We start from the raw sequence: 5758 nt of genomic DNA, 5'->3' as shown, positions 1-5758 counted from the left end.
ACCCGACAGAAAAATAGACTAACCAGCAAAACTCTAAGCTGCAGCAAAGTTCTGTTCAACTAGAATTACATAATCGGGCCCAATTTTAATTTAAGACATTTCTAATTTCTCATGCATCACTGTTGCTCTATTCAAGACTATATTTCTTAATTGAAATCTTCACAATTAATTCAGATAACTTATCATAGTTTTGAAATTAAATTAACAATACTTCATTAAAACTCAAATTCGTGGTCTTCAAAGGCGAAGCTTGCTCAAAAAATTAGTTTTTAATGATTTTCGAAACCTTATGCCGAATGTTCAAGCATTTTCAATTGGTCATTTAACAAATAATATACCTGGAGAAAACATTGTTGAAATTGTTCATTTCTGTACTGGGATGTAAGTTCAGAGTTACGAAAACGAGAGCGTGGCGCTTGGAATGCAAGGTTTTGAACGTTAATAATTCTTTGCAGGCTGAAAGGAGTGGTATGATAATCACTTATTCGAAAGATAAAATCTCAAAGAGTTAAATTATTGTTACTTATTGATCTCGTTTCAGTACACCCAAACTAGCGTTGGCTGAAAAAATTTCATCTTTGGCAGAAATTATGCCATTTCGTGTGCTGGAGGGTCAAATGCGCAAATAATGAGCTGTTTTAAAAAGCTTAAAAATGGTTTGTATGTATGCGTGCAGACATCTCTTTCTGTTTTCTTTTCTCATTTCATTTGGGATTGTGCCAAAAAAAAGTCCATACGACGTCAATGGGGATCGAACCAAGGCCGGCTGGAATGCAAAACTATTTCACACGACCACGCTATCCATATAGCTGCCAATGCTGTTATATTGAAGCGTGATAATATTACATCTCATCATAAAATGAAGTTGGAAAGTGTTTTCTAAGAGGATAAAGAAGAACACGAACGAGAATATATCTTTCTCTGTCTGGGCCGTGTATTTGGCAAACTATACAAAAAGCTTTCATATGTCTTTATTTAAATGGGTCTCCTGTTTCGCTCGCTCATATTGGCTCTAGCATATATATTATACAAATGATATACATGTATTGGGGAGTATAACATTTTTTGTTATTTTTCAGCTCATTTAATGCAATAAATCGGGATGCCATAACATATGCTAAAAATTAACTTTGTGTGTAGCTTAAAAATTATTTTGAGAACAGACTATTGAAATAATCAAAGCTGTATATAACCCGGTGCCCGCTCGAAAATCCATTTAGTCACGATTCTGCTGTAGAATGATCATATTCTCGCTGCCAGCCAAAGAAATGCGTTCCACAGACCATTCCCGTTTCACTTTTGCAACCGATCTAATGAAGCCTAAACTGGCGAAACACGATGTTTGGATAATAATTCGAGATGAATGGCGATGAGTCAAATAGCAGTCAATGCGGAATGGGATAGAGAATGTTTACGCATGTCAAAGAAACCGAAATATTTCGCCGAATTACATTTCATGCTCATTTTGGTGAACCCAACACAGTGCGATGAGATTATTTTAACTATTTTGAGCGCTTCTGTATCTTTGCCGGCTAAGCGAATTGCGAAATGAGCGGAATAAAAAAAATAGAAAATGGATTGGTGAGATGACCACAGTGCTTTGCCTAGTTCTTGAAAAGAGGAGTGGCAGAATTTTTATAATTTGTGCTGCATGTTTCCAAAAACCCGTGGCACCCGTGCACCCGTGGCCGAGTGGTTGGCGTCTCACATTATCATGCCGGGTGTTCGGGTTCGATTACCGTTCTGGCCGGGGGATTTTTCGTCAAAGAAATTTTCTTCGACTTGCACTGTGGTCACGCGTATTCTAGAGCTTGCCCCTCGGAATACTTTCAAGGCGTGTTATTTGGGTTAAGAAATTTCAACTAAGTATTAATAAATGATGCTAGTTAATGCATACGTTGAGACGGCAGAAGTTCCACAGGGAACGTTAACGCCATTCAAGAAGAAGAAGAAGAAGAAGAAGAATGTTTCCGAAAAAAAAATTCCTGCACCGGAAATTTTGTTGGACCGCTAGGTTACACAGAAAAGGATCATATTGGTTTGTACATTAACGTTACCGAACACTTCGAGTGATTTCGTACAGGAGCTTCTATGGATTCTGGAATTTAAGAAACATTGTCATTATTACTGCTCGCAGCAATCAATCTTTGTGATTGTGGCGATGGCTACCAAGACATCGAGCATGTTGTCTGGTCGTGTATCCGGTTCCATGCTGCCCGCTCTCAGCTTTCCATAGCATTGAGGGCACTAGGCAGACAATCGGATATCCCCGTCCGGGATATCTTAGGTAGCCGTGATCCTGATCTTCTGCTTCGTCTATACCTGTTCCTCAGAAACGCCGATGTCAACGTTTGATGATGTTTCATCCGTTGTATCCCTGTATCATATCCCTCCTATCCAATCGATGAACTTTTACTTAGTCGCGGCAATACATACACATACTCTTTACAGATACACAGGTCGAAGGTTGTGCAGGCCACTGATCATTCAATAAGAGCCAAAGGTTGTACCGCTCATGGCAACACTACACGAGCTCAAGATTGTACCGCCCAGTGACCATTCTACCCTGGATTCCTCGAGTCAACAGAGATGCACCACGATTGATATGAGGTACAGACTAGGGGGGCGTCGCTGATCAATGGTCAGTTACACCCCAATAGGAAGTATCCCGTGTCGGCCACACATACATAGTACTGGAGACTGCAACATCCCAATTATGAGATCTTTGTAATACTATCCTCGAGCCAACCGCGAGTAATCAGTAACATATTACTAACATAGTTGTAAGACAAGAATTGTCAAAATATTGGACTCCCGGCCCCGTCAGGCTAACGCCACATGTCCTTTATAAAATATATATTTTGGAAAAAAAAATTGTCATTATGGTTGAGGGAAGTTGAGGGAAACCAACAAACATTTGAAAGGTCTATGAGTGATGTTTGTTACATACATATTCAAAAATTTGTTTCAATAGATCGAAAATTCCTTCGTCTATTCAAATCAAAAAAGATCTCACACTTTATTTTTCATAATCTAACATGTATCACAGCTTTTCCAAGGAAAAATAATTCCGACCAGTACGACACCCATGCCCAAATTTAATACGACCTCAAAGGGTTAAAAGTTGTTAGAAAATGAATGTAGTACTAGAGAATGAAACAAAGCTTGAACCCTCCTATACTCGCGCGTAGAATCAAAACCCGTATACTCGCACACGGTGTCACAGACTGCGTTTATCTCTGTAATATTGCTATTGTGTGTATTTGAAAACAGTCTATTCAAATCAAAAAATAAAAATCTATCATAATTGTTCGATGGGTCAATTATGATCGCTCTACCGAGTACAACGGACGTGCTAAATTTTTCACTTCAGAATGCATCCGCAAAATATGCATGCAATAAGCTCTATGCTTGCACTTGCTTCGACTTTTCAAAAGATTTTAAAAAAAAAATATTAAAACGGAAAATTCTTATGAAGAAATATCTACTCTTACAACGAATATGTTTTATTGAGGTTAGCATAAACACCCTATAAAATATTCACGACAAAAGGTGAAGGGCGTTTGGAGGTGTCACTATCCTGGCCATCCCTGGCATATATGTTATACAATTGAAATGCCAATATGGAAGAGTAGCCCATTGTCTGTTATTTTTGAGATTATTTAATGTAATAAATCAGGATGCCAAAACATGTGATAAAAATCAATTTTGGGTGTAGAGCATATCATACAAATCTTTGAGAATTTCCCATTCGATTAGTATAGAAATTACCTAAATTCATTTACAGCAAAAAATAGTTATTAACCCTTTCTCTACGGCAGTATGCTCCGTCGGAGTGCCACCGTTGAACGGAACATTGCGCCGAAAAGTATGCAGATCGCGCTGGTGTGATCGATGTGCAGTATCACCCTCATGGCGTCTGAAGACGACGCTCGTAGCGAAAAGGTTAACGGTAAAACCATTCCATAAAAAACGTGGCATATTTTCTAATATGGTAACCGTCAAAAACGTCACAGATAGTAATATTGATGAACATTTCTTTTCGATTTCTTTGCCTTATTACATCTTGAATCTGTGTGAAGTATCTGCACTATCATTCCATAATTAATATGGCCTACCAAAAAAAAAACGGATTGAAACGACCGTGACAGGACTCGAACCTGCAATCTTCGGATTCGAAGTCCGACGCCTTCTCCATTAGGCCACACGGTCGGGCGGGAATATTGGTATATGAGTTGATGAGTTGAAAAACTGATTTCTTTATGAAGTGTAATGAACACATACAGGAAAATCTGTTTTTGTGCGATTTTTTTGTGTGGTATATGAAAAGAAGCATATTTGACGAAGTTATCAGCTATTTAATTTTTTTCGATGGTTTATATAGTCCGGTAAAATTAGAGTTTCACTTGTAACAAATTGGCGGAAATTTTTTTTTTTCGCCAAAGTGCTTGGGAAGGTGTCCTAATCAACATACAAAAAGTTATACATCAGCAAGCCGTGGAATAAAGGTGACGTTTTCATCAAAACGAATATTGCAGATTTTCTTCGTGATTTTTTTTTCTTGTAGGTCATTTCAGTGTTTTGAAGACTTCTCGAAGAAGTTGTGAAGTTATTGGAGCCATTTGTTTAGCGAGTGGAATTCCCCGAAGAAGATATACGAATTTTGAATTTTCAAGTGTTTTTCGGTGTGTGTGAAGCTTCCCGCTGTATTGAACCTTGGTGCAGGATTTCTGAAGATTCCCTGCCTCTGGAAAATATAAAACAGCTAAGTTTTTGTTTTGTGTTACTTAATTAATTTTATTTTATTTTTTTTTATATATACAAAAATAATAGTTTTATTTTCTGTGAGTGTTAGGCTCTCTCTGCTCTCATTTTTATTACACAATTCTATCTAAATGGAGGGTAACGAACCCTCCGATGTTGATATGAGCATCGTAGCTTCTCCTAGTAATTGTTTTTCTGAAGTTCGTCTTTCGAAGAAAAATAAAAAACAATCACAGTTAAATTCGACACAGCCAACAATTGATTCTGTTTCACTCAGTTCGGTTCAATATCTAATTAATTCTCCTCAACATCCAATCATTGAGAATATTCCTCCCAAGAATCTTTCTCGAATACTACAATACCAGAACGTTTCGGGTTCATCGAAAAATCGTTGGGTGGTATTCTTCCGTCCCAAAGGGAAACCGTTAAGAGTGACCCAAATTTGTAAAGACTTGAAATCTAATTACTCAAGTGTCTTGGAGATTACAAAAGTTAATAAAGATAAACTTCGTGTTGTGCTCTCGGATTGTAAAGACGCTAACGCAGTTGTAAATAATTCTTTGTTCACTGCTGAATATCGAGTGTATATTCCGGCACACATTGTTGAAATCGATGGTGTGGTTTCGGAAAAATCTCTCCAACTAGCAGATTTCGAAAAAGCAGAGGGTATTTTTCATGATGTAAAACTTCCTCATGTGAAAATTTTAGAAGTTCGATCGCTGAATTCATTTATAATTGATGGCAACGAGAAGAAATATTTCCCATATGTTTCTTTTAGAATCACCTTCGAGGGCACAGCTCTTCCAAATTATGTGCTCATTGATAAGCTTCGTCTTCCAGTTCGATTATTTACTCCCAAAATAATGTCATGCACTAATTGCAAACAGTTAGGTCACACTAAAACCTTCTGTTGCAATAAAATTAAATGTTCTAAGTGTGGAGTCGATCATGATGAAAGTATTTGCAACAAGGATGCTGATAAATGCATTCTTTG

The 5758-nt window shown here is 37.5% G+C and overlaps 1 non-coding gene across 1 annotated transcript; it reads right to left on the bottom strand.

Annotated features, from left to right (window-relative positions):
- Nucleotides 1-4139: 4139 nt before the first annotated feature.
- Trnar-ucg (transfer RNA arginine (anticodon UCG)) lies at nt 4140-4212 on the bottom strand. Its single transcript has one exon. It is a non-coding gene; the product is annotated as a tRNA-Arg (tRNA).
- Between the last annotated feature and the right edge of the window lie 1546 nt (nt 4213-5758).

The sequence above is a fragment of the Toxorhynchites rutilus genome, chromosome 2 (genome assembly GCF_029784135.1).
Source record: "Toxorhynchites rutilus septentrionalis strain SRP chromosome 2, ASM2978413v1, whole genome shotgun sequence".
NCBI classification, from domain to species: domain Eukaryota; kingdom Metazoa; phylum Arthropoda; class Insecta; order Diptera; family Culicidae; genus Toxorhynchites; species Toxorhynchites rutilus.
This window is presented reverse-complemented; position numbering and strand designations above follow the sequence as displayed.